At 39.8% G+C, this 17,569-nt stretch overlaps 1 pseudogene; it reads left to right on the forward strand.

Annotated features, from left to right (window-relative positions):
• The first annotated feature begins 6,942 nt into the window (after positions 1-6,942).
• Positions 6,943-17,341, forward strand: LOC131429264 (L-xylulose reductase-like; annotated as a pseudogene).
• The last annotated feature ends 228 nt before the right edge of the window (positions 17,342-17,569 follow it).

Here is a 17,569-nt window from a genome sequence, read left to right on the forward strand (position 1 = left end):
TCCTCTATCGCACGATAGATTGGAATAGTGTCTGTTTATTAAAATGTTTTCATTTTATCAATGTCAAGTGCAACGTCTATTCTGACGTGCCGAAGGTAACGAAACCAGCTGGTCGCCATTTCTTGGGTACCGATTTATGCTAAAGTGCACATGACAAATTCTAATTATTTACGTTTCGCATTCAGCTCATCAGTGCATTAAACCAATGCACATAAACCGTCACACCACACGAAAACAGTGAAGCTCTTAAAATGTTAGAATCAATCCAAATAGCAATCATTCCAGTGACGCAAAAAGCTATTTCTAGCTAGTACAAAATCTGTTTTTGATTACGAATTACGATAGATCCCTATGGCTCTAATTCACACCGTCTACCGAAAGGTTAGGTAAAACGCAACATGTTTCCGGGAATCTAAATTGAATCGTCACTTGACACGAGTGACACGTTATTACTTGTCCGAAGGCATCCCCCGATAAAATCGATTAGCGAATGTGTGATATAAATAGTTTTTCCACCCGACGCAGCTATCGGAATTCACCTTGAATTCAGGCCCAAACATTCTCGTCTGCTGCAGCTTATAGAACTGCGGTTTAGCCTTATCGCTTTCACTTCAAGCCGAACACATCGAGCTTATCTTGCCGATGCGACTTGGAAATTGCCCATATCGAATTTCACGATAAACAGCAGTCATTGTTGATGGGAGCAAAAGCGTACTGTCCTGACGTCACCCTACGTGAGTTCAGTTTTCCGTACCCGAGTAACAGGCAGTGAACTGTGTCCTTCCATCATGAGGTCCCGTCGGTCGTTGGGGTTAGGGTTGTTCTGGGCGCAGGCAAGCGATAACAACGGCGTGGGCAATGTCGCGTGGCGATCTCGTGTCGACCCCTTCGGAAGACCCGTCCATTCGAGAGGGAAAAAAAAGGAAAATAACACAGGAGAGGGTTGAAATGCAGTCGACCGTTTAAAATGTGCGGCGTGTGGCTCCGACCGTGTGCTGACCGAATCGACTGTTATGATCGGTTCCATAAATTACCATAAGCCACATATGAAATGGAATTTTTAGTGCTTGTTTTCAGCGCTAGATCGTTAACAAAAATTCTACCAAGAAGCCTAAAAACATACGAATTAAATTCACTCATCCGAAAATCAGTTGATCGATTGTGTCAATTGTGAAGGTTTTACCATTTTCGCTACTAGAATTTGAAACGACTTTTTTGACATCAAACATTCTGACACAAATTTAAATATGAAATAACAGATATAGTTCTTCATGAAAAAATAAAGATTGTGGTAATATATTTTGAAACTGAGCTCACTTTCAGAATCCAGGTTCTGAGCTTGAGTTCAGAACCAAAATTAAAACTAATGCTCAGCTCAAAAATCTAATTCCAGAATTCAAGTTCCGAATTGAGCTCCAATACCCAGGTAATCAGTAATCACTAATAACGGCATTAAATTAGCCTTTTATGAGCACCAAAAATGCTTATAGCTTCATATCTGCAATCTGACAGCTCATCTGTTGTAAATCAATCAGAATTCAGCTTTTAGAATGCACAAAAGCCATAAATAAGCATTATCTATGAATAGCCGTATATTTTGCCAAAGTCGGCCTTAATTCAGTCTCAAATGCGATTGAAATGCCAATTAGCGATTATTTGCTGTCATAATGCGGCACTAGTATGTGCTTATTGGTTACCGGGGTATGCTCTAAAATCCGAAAATTAATTCTGAAACTGAATTTAGAAATTTAATTCTGAAACTGAATTCAGGAGAAGAATGCTGGTTCAGAAGACAGTTCCCTAAATCAGACTAAAATTTAGTTCAAGACGCTAGATCTCAAATAAATTATATATTGACTCTTGTTCCAGAATTCTGAAGTTGAATTCCAGCATTAAGAAACTAAATGCGTTGACTAATAATTTGTTGTTGCTGCTACTGATTGAGACGAATCAGGAATCAGAAATAATTGGCTCAAGTTGCACGTTCCCCTAGTTATTTGGAGATTTGTGCCTGAAACAAGTGAGAGTGCGGCCTAAGCGTTCAAAGATTTACACCACGCAGAAGGTCTATTTTTGCAATTGCAAGTGGAAGGTCCTCACCACGACGTCCAGTTCCGTCTAACGCACCATCAGAAATAATCAATTTGTCGATATTTGAGCACTATGTGCCTTGATGAGTTTTATTTTCAAAACTTGGGAAAACCTTATTTTTGAGTTATTTATGGTTATCTCACATTGCACAGAATTTATCCAAAAAATGCTGAATGGCATAGAGAAAAAATTATGTTGTTGCGTTTAGTTCAACTCGAGATATTCACGATTAAGTTCTACTCATTCTTCTATAGGGCGAGTTTTGAAAGGGCGTCCATAGTAAAGTAAGACGTATTTACGTCAAAAGAATGCAACGAGATCCAATAAAAAGACTTTTTTTTTATTCATTAATATAATATATTTTTAGGCACACTGCTTAAGCTCTAAGATGCCAAGGGTATTTTCTAATCTTAATTAACGACTAACTTAAAACTAGAATAGTATCATTAGATTATGTCGTCTTTGATTTTCTAGAATCCATTGTATGTTGCATGGGTCTTCCAGATGGCGCTATCTATGGCCGTTTCCTTTCGGTTCGTGTGGGTCCGCGGGAAATACCCCCAGGCTACGAAGGCCCGGTGGGTGGCCCGCATGCTGGTCATCGACTGGAGCGTAGAACCGTAGGCGGTGATGGTTATGTTACGGAAGAGAATGAAAAAAAAAGTAAGTATTGTGGAAACCGAGGTAAAAAGGGGGTATGGAAACAAAATGTCTGAAAACTACAAAGATCTAATTAGTTGCCATCGAGATGGTGAAGAGACGGAGAAAGGGGGAACGAATAGTTAGTGACAAAAAAAAGATCTTGTTAGTTCCAATGAGATGGTGGACAGGGACGGAGATCGAGAGAATCGGACGGATGTTAGTGTCGAACCTGTAGGTGGAGATTATATTTTCTGAGCGAGGTATATCAGATTACACTTGGATATTAATGTGTTTAAGGTACTGATATATGAGAAACATATATGAACTATCCCGACTCGCCATCACATCTCGGACCGGAACCTCAGGTGGTCTACCTCGGGCCCTAAGGGATTCCAGTAGCTTCGACCTGGCGTCGCGATACTCTACGCACGACCACACGACATGCTCGATGTCCTGATAACCCTCGCCACAGGTGCAGAGACCGCTCTCCGTGAGCCCAATACGCCGGAGATGTGCGTTGAATGTGTAGTGGTTTGACATGAGTCGAGACATCACACGAATGAAATCGCGACTCACGTTCATCCCCCTGAACCAAGGTGTCGTCGATATTTTGGGAACAATGGAGTATAGCCATCGTCCCAGTTCGTCATTGCTCCATGAAGTTTGCCAACTTTCGAGTGTCCTCTGACGAGAAATGCTAAAAAATTCATTGAAGCAGATTGGTCTTTCATAAATTTCACCTTCTAATGCGCCCACCTTAGCCAATGAGTCAGCCTTTTCATTGCCCGAAATGGAACAATGCGAAGGGACCCAGACTAACGATATTAAATAAGACCGTTCAGATAAAGTTCGCAAGTGTTCCCGTATTTTCCCCAGGAAATATGGGGGATACTTTCCTGGCTTCATTGCCCGGAGAGCTTCTATTGAACTTAAACTATCCGTGACAATGAAGTAATGGTCTTTGGGTAAATTTTCAATGATCTCAAGAGTATACTGAATAGCAGCTAATTCTGCGACGTAGACTGAAGCCGGATCACTGAGTTTGTACGAAGCGGTGATGTTTTTATTGAAGGTACCAAAGCCTGTGGATCCGTTGAGATTTGACCCATCAGAGTAAAACATCCTTTCACAGTCAACTGCTCTGAATTTATAATAAAAAATATTAGGGATCACTTGAGGGCGTACGTGATCCGGAATCCCACGAATCTCTTCTCTCATGGATGTGTCGAAAAACACAGTAGCATCACAAGTATCCAAGAAATGAGCACGGTTGGAAACAAACGAAGAAGGATTAATATTCTGAACCATGTAATCAAAATACAAGGACTTTAAACGGGTCTGAGAATTGAGCTCGACAAGCCTTTCGAAGTTTTCAATCACCGTCGGATTCAAGACATTGCATCGAATCAGCAATCGATATGAGAGATCCCAGAATCGGTTTTTAAGTGTTATAACGCCCGCCAGCACTTCGAGACTCATCGTATGAGTCGACTGCATGCAACCCAAGGCTATACGCCAGCAACGATACTGAATTCTTTCCAGCTTGATGAAATGGGTGTTCGCCGCGGATCGGAAGCAAAAGCATCCGTATTCCATCACGGACAATATCGTTGTTTGGTACAGCCTGATCAAGTCTCCTGGGTGAGCACCCCACCAAGTTCCGGTTATTGTGCGAAGAAAATTAATTCTCTGCTGGCATATTTGTTTCAGATACCTAACGTGACCCCGAGATATTTAAATGTGAAGTCCTGAGCTATGGTTTCACCCCTTAGTTGAAGCTGTAATTGTGCTGGTTCTCGCTTCCTTGAAAATACAACCAGCTCAGTTTTCTCCGTAGAGAACTCGATATCCATTTGAAGAGCACATGTCGACAAGTTGTCGAGGGTATCTTGCAATGGTCCTTGGAGATCGGCAGCTTTGGGTCCTATAATGGACACAACGCTGTCGTCGGCAAGTTGTCTTAGCGTGCAAGATGTGTTGATACATTCATCAATATTGCTTACGTAAAAATTGTATAAAAGGGGGCTTAAACATGAGCCCTGAGGAAGACCCATGTAACTGAATCGTATTGTCGACAAATCACCATGCGCGAAATACATGTATTTCTCGGACAATAGATTGTACAAAAAGTTATTCAAAATTGGTAAAAGACCATGCTGATGCAACTTCTCAGATAGGATATGTATTGAAACTGAGTCGAAAGCCCCCTTCATATCTAGGAAGACTGATGCCATTTGTTCTTTACGGGCAAATGCCATTTGAATTTCGGTTGAGAACAACGCAAGACAATCGTTCGTTCCTTTGCCCCGGCGAAAACCAAATTGTGTATCTGAAAGCAAGCAATTGGTCTCGACCCAATTGTCTAGGCGGAAGAGAATCATTTTTTCAAACAATTTCCGGATACAGGAAAGCATAGCAATTGGCCGATACAAATTGTGGTCGGAGGCTGGTTTCTCTGGTTTTTTAATGGCGATAACCCTCACTTGTCTCCAGTCATGAGGGACAATATTACCCTCAAGAAACTTGTTGAATAGATTCAACAAGCGCCTTTTGGCAGGGTCAGGCAGATTTTTCTACAAGTTGAATTTGATTCTGTCTAGCCCCGGGGCTTTATTGTTACACGACAAGAGTGCAAGAGAAAACTCTACCATCGAAAACGGTGTTTCGTTTGTATTCGCTGTCGCGACGCGGTCCGGAACAGAGTCGGGACACACTTTTTTAGCGAAATCGAATATCCAGCGGTTAGAATATTCCTCACTTTCGGTCGTGGTGTTTCGATTGCGCATTCGTCGGGCTGTGTTCTAAAGAGTGCTCATCGATGTTTCTTTTGTTAATCCGTCAACGAAACGGCGCCAGTATCCGCGTTTCTTTGCTTTAATTAGGTTTTTCATTTGCATGTCTAACGCCGCGTAATTCCGATAATTATAATTATCATCGTCTGAACTTGAATCGCGGTTCCGAGAATCAAGCCAGCCAAAAACGTGTACTCTTCCTCCGGCGGAAGTTCTTGTGTTGATTCTATTTTCTCGGATATAGAGTTTGCATAGCTTTTCCAATCAATATTTCGTGTGAGGTCATACAAAACATTGATTGTCTTCGATGGTCTTAATCCGCTGGCGATTGAGATGACGATAGGCAAGTGATCGCTACCGTGGGGATCAGGGATTACCTTCCACGTGCAATCCAACCGTAGCGATGTCGAGCAAATGGAAAGATCCAGCGCACTTGGTCTTGCTGGTGGTGCAGGAATCCGTGTCATTTCTCCCGTATTTAAAATTGTCATATTGAAGTTATCGCAAAGGTCATAGATCAGAGTTGATCTGTTGTCATCCTGAAGACAGCCCCATTCCGTACCATGAGAGTTGAAGTCTCCTAAAACTAAAGTAGGTGTAGGAAGGAGCTCCATGATGTCACAAAGCCGTTGGTGCCCAATCGAAGCTCTTGGGGGAATGTATACTAAGGCAATGCAAAGGTCCTTGCCTTTCATTGTGATTTGACATGCAATAACTTCAACACCTGGTATCGAAGGGAGGTTTATCCGGTAGAAGGGATAGCACTTTTTGATCCCTAAAAGTACTCCTCCGTAGGGGTTCTCTCGATTCAAGCGGATTATATTAAAATCATGGAAGGTAATTGGTATTTCAGAAGTTAGCCATGTTTCGCACAAGGCAAATGCGTCACACTCCAAGATGTTTATTAATACTTTGAAGGGGTCTATTTTCGGTATGATACTTCTACAGTTCCACTGTAAAACAGTGATCGGATCCATTACCTCGTTCAATAAATCAGCCATCGAAGGATACAATCGCTGAAATGAGGGGCCATTTTGCAGTTGACTGCTTCAGAAACGTTTTGACTGTGGGTATAAAACTCATCATAAGCTGTTTCAGGGGGTCGGAAATATTGAAAGTTGTGAAAATCCAGTCCACAATATCCGAGAATTTTATGAATCCAGCACTCGGTCGATTTTCTGGTTGGTTTTCTGGTACACTTGGGGATTTTGATGACCCAGGAAGTGCCGGGAATTCCTTTTTAGATCTGAGTTTCGCAAGATCAGGAGCTGTTTGCTTTGGTTTTTTTTTATTTTACCAGCACTTCCCATTGCTGTTACTTTTGGGGGACCCTCAGAAGATACCTTCGAACCCTTGCTAGGGAGCTTGTGAGAGGAAATATTTATCCTCTTCCTATAGCTGTGAGGGACTGCCGAAGATGTACCTTCTTGGGGATCGTAAGAATCACACTCGTCAGTTGACAAGCAAGCGTAAAGGTTTCCGGTGAGTTTAGGTGGAGCATTTCTGCAAAAGACCGTTTGGAACGAGACTGGAGAGACTGTTTCAATTTATCTCCTCGCAGTTTGTACGCAGGGCATGCCGCGAGGTCATGATGATCCTCTCCACAGTAGAGGCACTTTTCGATGCTCTTCCCGCAAGAGCCATCCGCGTGAGCCCCTCCACAGTTAGCACAACGATACTTATTACCACAATGAGAGGATGTATGCCCCAATGGTTTGCAATTGGAGCAATTCATGACCCACGGCACATACAGATGAACAGGCAGACGAACCCGGTCCAGTAGAACGTAGTTGGGTAATGCCGAGCCGGCGAAGGTCACTCGATAAGAGTCTGATTGGGGATAGGATTTTGTACCATCCCCGGCGATCGACACTGAATGCAGCCGTTTGCAATCCAGTATCTTTACATTCTTAAGTAGGGGGTCTTTGAAACCGCCGGCCCCGTACTTAAGAATATCTTCGCATGTCAGGCTCGCATCTGTGACTACGCCGTCTATTTCTACTTCGCGGGCTGGCACGTATACATAGTACTCCCGCGCAAAAAGATCACTTTGAACGATCTCGTTAGCATGCTTTGAGCTGGTTAAGAGAACCCTAAGCCTGCCTGGGCGTACTTTATCAATGCGTGTAATAGTAGAGTACCGATACGTCAATTCACGAGATATTTTAATAAGGTTCAATTTGTTGTTATTCTTGGTCCGGAAATAGACCACATAAGAACCGGCCGAAAGCAAAGGTTCATCGGGATACTTCTTTACCCTCGTAATCTTATTGTCAGCTGAAGGGGTAGGGACAAGTGGGGGTGGTTTTGGATCTGTCTCCATTTTTTCATCCGGAGGGGGTGGAACCATTATTATTACACGGAGCTATCTCCGCACAGATATGATTATATAAGGTGTAAGTGAAATAATCAGAGGATAGCAACAAAATGAAAACAATACTTAGCTTGTTCGGCTGCAAAAAGAAACGGCCACCAAGACCTGATCTTGGTCGATTGCCTCTTCAATAGATGCCTAAAACTCCGTGAGGAAAAAAGCACAATCACAATTGTCTATCTATGGCTGTGTGACGGTGAAAAAACTCGACACCCGAGTGTCCGATCACTATCGACACTGCGAAAACAAAAGAACGACCTTGAAAGCGGATTAATGCGGACTGTACTGGACTGGATTGAAGCGAATACACATCCGATCGCGTCGACAGTTACGGTGGGAATGCAATAAAAAGACTTGCTTGCCGTACAAATTGTGGTATTTTGAAGAGGAAAGATGCTTACAGAATTTGAATGATAGTTCTTCAGTTTTGGCATTAAAAATGCCCTACTCTGCACTACACGAGGCTGGGTGTCAATTTAAAAAATGCAAAACTAACCGCGTAACCTTTTTCTGTCATAATTTTGAACGCTCAGTCATTTGTTGATGGATTTATATAATTTAACTACCAATCGATTCGGAAACATTTAACTTAAACTTTCAATTGCATACCATTGAAAAATTAGTTCGAATTGACCTATGTTTCCACGAGCCAATCACAGCTTGCCAATGATGTCATCCTCGCGTCCGATTTGCGCAGTATGAACTATAGCACAAAAGGGAAACTATAAATATATGCCTAATTGCATTTCTGATTTAGCTTACCCCTGGCTGCCAGCGAAGCGTGAGTGGATGACAAAACTAAAAGTTACATTCATTTGCTCGCTGGATAGTCGCTTTTGTATGTGTGCGGTGTGTTGACACCAATGTTGCTCGAATATCAAAAATGCAACGAACGCCAATGATCATCGTTCGCTTCCCTTCGCCTTTGTTCGATAATCGTTCTGGTATTCGGACTTGTCCGTATATTCGGGTGCGAACGAAGTCGACGCTGCTTCGTTGCTCGCACGAAGATTTATTCCTTGCAGTTGTTATTCGCAATGGACATACCCCCGAATGACTTAACGCGAATATGGAACGAATATTCATACAGTGATCATCGTCAAAACCTAATTCGCAATGATTGTTCGTGCTGCCTTTGAAACAAGCAAATTAAGACGTTTCCTCCTGCATTATTACCAAAGTCTTATGTGTATGTGATGAACCATATCCCAGCACTCTCCATATGATGAATTTATTATATGAAGAATGCTTCGCGAAGAATGGAAACCAACGATCATCGCAGCACTGAAGCCACTTTTCGTTGAAGTCAAATCCGTAGATATGGTTTCAAGTGTACTTATACTAGTACATTGACATAAGCTTAACAGCTTTAAGCTCTAATCTACAAAAGCAGGCTTCCAATAATGACAGATCGATGGCTAATAGATGCATGATTACAGACATTTAATTATTTTCGACGATGTAGCAACATTTAATTATTTTCCTTTTATATCAAGATATACAATGCTAGATCAGGAGATTTCAGATAAAATATTGCTAAATCCGTAGATATCATATGTTTCATCCTTAAATCCGTAGAAAAGATAGAAATCCGTAGATCTACGGATAAATCCGTAGGGTTGACATCACTGCATCGCAGAGACGCTATTCGAGCCAATTAGGTTTTGCACGAACATAACCTCACAAAAATTAACAAAATGAATCAATTTTGACAGCTATCAGTGGTTTGTTTATGTTTTCATTGCGTTCATTCTAATTTGAATACGTGTTTATAGATAAGTAAACAAACCACTGATAGCTGTCAAAAGGTGAACTTGATTCATCGGCAGTTCATTGGTAGTTCATTCAAGTGGTCATCGTGCAAAGCATAATTCGAAGAGTAAAGTAAATGAACGAATGTATAAAACGAACATGCACGATGTATACCAGCAGCGAAGAATGTGTTAGTATATTCGGATTCTCTATGATCATTGCTTATTCATTTTCACCCTTCTCTCTTTCGTGCAGTGAATAGTTCAACGTTGTTCGCCCGTCTCGTAAGTAATAGAATCATATTCACGGCGAAGATCGATGAATGAATTAGTCACACGAAGAATATTCGCAACATTGGTTGATACCGTATTCACTGGTATTAAATACAAGTTAGCTATGTTTATTTTGATTCTCCGGTAACTAGCAAGCCAATTCAGAACTATCGTCGATAGATTTTTCGGACCTAATTTGAAGCACTTGTATCTCGGTGATTTGTTAATGGATTTGCCTTATTTAACTTGATTCGAAATAGTTTAAAAATGTTTTATTTTGTCAACGGTGTAACCTAATTGAATAGTTCGAAATCGATTTAGTTTTATAAAGCATATTATGTTGATCTAATCTGGCTTCCAAGAATCTCATAGAAGGGATCCAGACTAAGTGTAGCAAACACAATGCAATGCTAATCGTTATGCAGTATCAATTTGAACAAGTTGTTGTCCCACCAGGAATAAAACACTACAAAAGAATCGGAACTTAGTACAAATAAATTGCACAGATACACATATACAGAATTATTAGATGTAATATAATATGATATCAAAGCTAAACTCAAGGTGAGCAGATCTTCAATTTTGCTTAACTCGGTTCACCGTCAGTTTCAGTTCAATTATCATTTGCATCAGAACAACAAGCGTCTTATCACTACATGCGTCTCGTCCAATATAGCATTAAAGTCATTTGAAGCAAGAAACCATTATGTGCTGAATGTAAACATATGTTTGCTTCCTTTCCAACTTGTATTGTTTCCATGGCAATTGTTAGGAAAATCACAATCAGAAAATGTTCTTTTCACTATCACTCGTGAGAAAATCAGTTCAAAAAGGCGGGTGGGTAATGTCAGAGACATAACTGGATGTCGTGAATACGAAAACAACTGACATCTTCCTTAACACTTCCGAACATCAATTAGTTGATCAATTGTATGAATTATGCAAGCATTCCCCTTTTTTCACATTTTTCCCAAAAACAAAGAAGGCTTCACTTGATCTCGATTACTGTGAATTTCACACAGCGAAAAGTGCACAAATCTCTAGAATTGTTCTAGATTTGCACTAAACTGTGAGTTTTTACCTTCGATTTGCAAAAAAGAAATCCTAATAGTTCTTCAGAAAACTTTCAGAGCCATTAGAAAGGCTGATTTTGTATGATGCTCTCCACCGTTGTCCCCTTTTCGTTGTTTTTTTTTTAACAATGCAAACGACTGGCAGCTGTGACGTGATCGCTCTTGTCGGAAGCGAAACTAGCTTTGCAAACGACAATCCAAACTGATCCAATATTTCTTTTTACGTGATTTCGTTTGTAGTTTTTTCACTAATAGGCGGTATTAACGGCTATAAAAAAAAGCCGCATACAGAATTTTAATTTCGATTATTTCATTTCGGATTAGAATAATTCATTGAAAGAAACTATCAGGATGCTGTACGGGATTCATTCCTGCCTTTCAGAAGGACCAAATTGTGAAACTCACTACTATATTAAGCACTGTTAGGAACATTTTTCTCGAACGATTTGTTGTACAGCAGCAGATTATTTGTTCTCTTTTTCAGAACACGTTCTGATTGGCTGGTGTTGACATGGGTCAAATGAGACAGGTTTTTCAATAGTGTACTATTGAAATACTTCAATGCTGTTGCTATACACGTTTAAGTTGAAAAATTTCGATTCTCTTAGTAGTTAGATTATATAAATCCTTTCACAGATCACTGAGCTATGAGCTATGAGGCAAACGCTCCTTATGAATTATCTTTGATGTTCGTTTATTCCAAACATTTCAGAAAAGTTTAATTTTGAATTATTTGAGATTATGTCACACAACTAAAAACTTCATCATAAAATTGTGATCATATTCCCGATGGCATGTAGCAAAAATTATCTTGATTCGTTAGATACAACAAGAGATATTCACGATCAAAAACTTATCGCTCTCTCAGAAGGCATACTTTGAAAAAGCACCCCATAGTAAAGTAAGTCGTATTCAAGACAAAATTTTTCACGATACAGAATTAGAGACTGAAAAAATCACTTCCGATATTTTCATTCAGGAAACAAACATTCACAAAACTCAAATGATTTGTGTCTGCAAATCTTGATGACGAATCTCCACCCACAGAAATATCTTTGAAAAGTTTATCGAAAGGGAGTTGTTAAATTTCCTTTACGCTTCAGTTCGACACCGAAGTGATACGTGCAAGATTTAATTATTATATTTTTATCAATAAAAAAATCTCTACTGAATAAACGCGAAACTGATCCTCAACTGACAAATAATAACAGCGATATTTTCGATGCACAACATGAACAATAATATTTTTTCCACATTCTAAACAGTGATTATAGCAACAAAAGACTGCTTTGATTTTAGCTGGCTGATTACACTGCACTATTCAAATTAAACAGAATAAAATGCTATTTAGCATGAATTTGATTCATAGAAGTAACAGGAGCGCAGCATCGTCAGCAAGTCTCGAACACACAGTTGGCGGACTGTTAGAATGGCCCGTTTGAATTGGCACTTCAAATTGAATTGGCACTGTTACTTCTATGAATCACAGCGCTTGCTGCTTTGCTCCACCTTTCGGCAGTGTCGAATAAATTTCAAATACATCACCACTTTTAATTCATCGGCGAATTTATTCATCATGTATTCTGCAATGGTTTGAAATACAACGGCTATGAAAATTCATCACCCAATAATCTTCTGTTCGCTAGTGAACTTTTGACAGCTGATTTTTTATTATGTGATCCAGTTTCAGTGAGAATCGCGTTGTTAAAAAATCAGCACTGAACTTTTATGCAGTGTGTTTTCTGATCGATGATTTTTGCTTTTCTCTATAGAAAGGTATTAGAATTGCTTGAAAACCCAGCCTATGGAGCCTCGGAGACCCATAGTGTTATATACCATTCGACTCAGTTCGACGAGATCGGAAAATGACTGTGTGTGTATGTGTGTGTGTGCACTTTTCGAAGATATTTATACGCGCTCAATTTTCTCAGAGATGGCTGAACCGATTTTAACAAACTTATGCTCGTTTCAAAGCTACTGTCAGGCTATTGATCAAGTTCGAAGATCAAATGGCTGTGACTTTCGGTTCCGGAGATATGATTGTATAAGTGACGTAACCGACAAAACGCGTTGTATTTTTACGCGCTCAATTTTCTCAGAGATGGCTGAACCGATTTTAACAAACCTATGCTCGTTTGAAAGGTACTGTCGGGTTATTGATCAAGTTCGAAGATCAAATGGCTGTGAGTTTCGGTTCCGGAGATATGATTGTATAAGTGACGTAACCGACAAAACGCGTTGTATTTTTATGCGCTCAATTTTCTCAGAGATGGATGAACCGACTTTAACAAACTTATGCTCGTTTGAAAGCTACTATCGGACCATTGATCAAGTTTGGAGACCAAATGGCTGGGAATTTTGGTTCCGGAGATATAATGGTATAAGTGACGTAACCGACAAAACACGTTGTTTTTTACCGCTCTAATATATATAAGGGTGCCAATATTTTGGGATCCACCCTAATTTCGTATAGCGCTACTGTTTTTGAACAGCACCTCGAAAAAAGTCCTCATGCAAAATTTGAGCTGAATCGGACATAGGTAAGGGGTGCTGCCCAGCGGTTAAAGATTGAAAATTTTAGATCTTGAAAAAGTACCATAGGGGGGAGTACATGAAATTTACAAAATCGAAAATTTTTTTTGATTCCAAAAATCTTAAAATTGCATTAAACGTCGAGATTTAGTGTTATCCCAAAAAAAAAATTTTTTCAAAAAATTGACTTTCTGGGACTTTGATATTTTTACTAAGTCCCAGGAAGTCGAACTTTTGTGAACTACTCGAATCAATCTGAATCAATTAGAGTCAAAATTAGTATCCGAAATTATTTAATAAAAGCATGAAATATATTTTCATGAGACTGTTATGAAAGAAGAGAAAGGCATTATCACAACACTAGGTGGATTAAGAAGGGTTTTTTGTTTGTTTAATTACTGAGCCAACTGGTTCACGATTACTGACCCAACATTTTTCAATGGGTCGTATGGGACATTGTAATCTTGAGTTTATCTCTGCTGTAACGTTTCATTTTACGTTTGTGGTGTGTGCCATTGCTCGATTTGTGGGTATGTCACTGCTAAGCTGTCAGTATGCTAAATCAAAGATGACAGTTTAGTTAAAATAACAATCGGCTAGTTGTACCAAACTCCAACCAATCAAATCTAGACAAACATTCAATATTTCACTTTGTTTTGCATTGGCGTGTTTTTTTCCGTGTCGTCCTCTCGAGGACTGTTTTCTTCGTTGATTTGGTACAAAAAACAAAGAGGTTTTATGCCTGTTGGAGATAAACTTACATGAGTTTCAGGGTTTTCCTTGCTTCAAAATTAAATAAAAATTTCAAATAGAGATATTGAGTATTTGTGAGGAAATTTTTGCTTCTTAAGCTATTATTACAGCATCAATATCACAGTCAAAACCCGTTTCTAATGTTGAGTTATGACATAAAACACAAGCGGTATCAAGTGTACTCATTTCCATTCCAACATTTTAATTTTAATTATAACATTAGTCAAGTAATAACACCGAAAGCCAGGAACCACACTCGATTTCCTTTGGGACTGATTTCGTTTCGCTATGCGACGTTGACGTCAAACGGACTCGAAGTTGGGCTGTTACAGGTATCAACAGGCGTGCACTTGAAGTCCATCCTATCGTAACATGTACCGAAATGTGCCACCTACGCATTCATGACTTGAACGCCGAACCGTAACAATAGCTGAGCGATGCTGAACAAAACCTCGCTTGACACTTGTGCGTCGCCTTGAGTGATAGCGAGCTGTGGCGTCCAAACATTCGCTCACAATGGCGCCACATTTCAATCAATCTTCCGAGCGCAAAAAAAAATCAGCTGGGAATAAAAGATAACCTCTCCGGATAGATAGCGATGGAAAGGCTAATCACGACCGACCACATTCATTGTGGCTCACCTGCGGGAAGAGGAAGGATAATTCCGGTATGTGTAATATGGCATGTTCACTCGGGGATTTCTCAGCATACCGTCGTCGTCGTCGTCATCGTCATCGTCATAATATTTAACACAAAGCGCCAAAATTCGATCCAAAACACCGTCCGTCGTTGTTGGGTGGGAGCGAATGAAACAACAACCTTTCATGTGCCACAGGTCAATCACCGTGAAGGCAATGGTTGGCACTATTCATCTTCATTAGGTTGTTATAATCGGCGAAACTATCAACAGGAAACATTGACGCCTTTTCTTTGATCTTGTTGCGGGCGCGGTGCGCTCTTTATGTTTTAGTTTAGGCGGCTTGCGGAGTTAGAGAGAGAGTAAAGGTAATATCATCAGATAATGGGAACTTCCATCAATCGATGCCTGCTGGGGGCAGCAGCACGGGAGTCTGTTGAAGCAGTAGGTTCTATAGGAGTGACTTATGGATTTTGATGAATCAATCTCTTATCTATTCATCAGAAGCAGTCGATCGAAACGCTGGAAAGGCAAACATTTAATTTGTTGTATTAAATGATTCGTTGTAATTTTGGTGAGCCGCGTGGCATTGGAAAATTACTTTGAAGTTTTCCGAAACAAGCAAAAGGATAGTAACAACTTTGTTTTCAATCGATTTGAGCTAATAAATATTTCGTTGTAAAACAACAGCACTCGTCACAATTCCACAAGCTAAAAAGTCGAATCTTAAAAGTAATCTAAACCGGATCAAACGAAACACGCACTATTGCTTCATCCGGATATTAATTTTCCTTCATTCATTGGAACGGTTGCCCGGTTATTCTTTTGTACCTTACCGCTTTTTGATGCTGTCATGCCCAGACCGAGGACGAGACGTGGGACTTCCTATACGTGGGCCAGTTCCCACAGTGCGAGATTGGATGTTTCAGTACTCGTGGAATGCAGCATTCGCTTCATTTGATTGAGCGGAAGTAAAATTTGCCAGTTCATGGCGGTGCAGAGGGGCATGCACTCATACACTAGATTGTTGAATGTTGTTGGGATTCAACGGGTTTTTAATACAGGCAAATTGAATTATTTGAACTTAAAATTTCATTGAATTTGCCTAGTAACATTTTTCATACGGGTGGTTCCAGTCATGTCATCGAACCAAGAAAATGTCCGCAAAAAAATACAGCCACAATGAAAATCCAGAAGCGTTAAAAATCTAGGAATGGCAAATATGACGGATCGTTACAAAGCTAGTGGCAAAGGTGAAGAAGAAACTTCAGGGAGCATCTGAGTACCCGAAGGAAGAAATAATAAAATGGCGCGGAAGGTAATGCAACAGTTAAAGAACTGCCCAAACATCAATCAGTTCAAGGTATCAGCAAATACAAATTATAATACGGAATACTTCGCCAAATTTTCAAGGACACATTTTGCATCGTGCGGTACACTGTCATGATACACTGTCAGAGTGACAATGTACTTTAACGAGTTTCCTATAAAACTAGCAACACTGAGGGGTAAGAACAAGTTCACCATAGTTACTGTTTATTTTAGTGAAAAATAAATAAACAAACAAACAGTTAAACAATAATATAGAATGGTTAAGCCAAATACAAATAATAATACCCCTAAGTCCCATATAAACCGATGAAATATTTTTGGTTCACCAAAGAAACAAGTTGGCCTAGCCTATCCCTTAGTTTTGAGCTGACAGATTAGATTAGAAAATAAACATATCTGGCAACGCAACATCAAAGTTGCTCCGATACCGGACTAATTTGTTTGTTGTTTTTCGTGTCGCATTCTGAATAATGAAGAGTTTCTTAATTGGAGAAATTTCAACATGAATGTACAGGTGATAGCAGTTTTATGATCACTCGATTCACTAGAAGCACTAAAATTGATCTAAGCGATTGAAATGCAACTACTGGGATTTTGAAAGGAATTGATAGAGTTTATGAGTTGGTTAACAATGCAGGTATAGCTATCATTAAATCGTACGATGAGTTATCGGAGAAGGAATTTGACGCGTAGATTGAATGAAGATACTATAGATGATTGGTTACCATTCCAGAATATTCAAATTCAATATAAAAGAGGCCTTCAAAGTGTGTCAACAGCTCATCTCCAGGATATAATGGGGTGCCAGCATCGTAAATTTATAGACAAGGCGACAATGGATGCGATGACTAAAAGCTTAGCTTGTGAGCTAGGGCCGAAGAAAATTCGAGTCCTACCGTTATCTTGACCAGCATGGGCCGCGAGAAATGGAATGGTCCAGCTGAAATCCGTTCACTGATAGCAAAAATACCTCTCGTTTTTTTGGTAAAGTTCAAGATGTAGCTGAATCAATCTTTTACTTACTGTGTGATAAATCAGGATATATCAATGGACACTGTTTGCCCGTCGAAGGCAACCCCAATTGCAAATAAATCCATTTTCATGTTTTTATTAAATCCGTTTAGGTTATATTTCATTATGTTCAAACTCGATTACGAGACAAAAAACGTGGAATTTGATTTCGTCTTAAAAGTAGCATTACAACGTAGTCTTCGAAACGTAGTTTTGAAACTCCTATTTGATTTGATAAGTACATAAAAATGAAAACTTCAGAACCGTACCGGCGATTCAAAACAAGGGTCTGAAAACTTAATTGGTCG

Source organism: Malaya genurostris, chromosome 2 (assembly GCF_030247185.1).
Source record: "Malaya genurostris strain Urasoe2022 chromosome 2, Malgen_1.1, whole genome shotgun sequence".
In the NCBI taxonomy this organism is placed as follows: domain Eukaryota; kingdom Metazoa; phylum Arthropoda; class Insecta; order Diptera; family Culicidae; genus Malaya; species Malaya genurostris.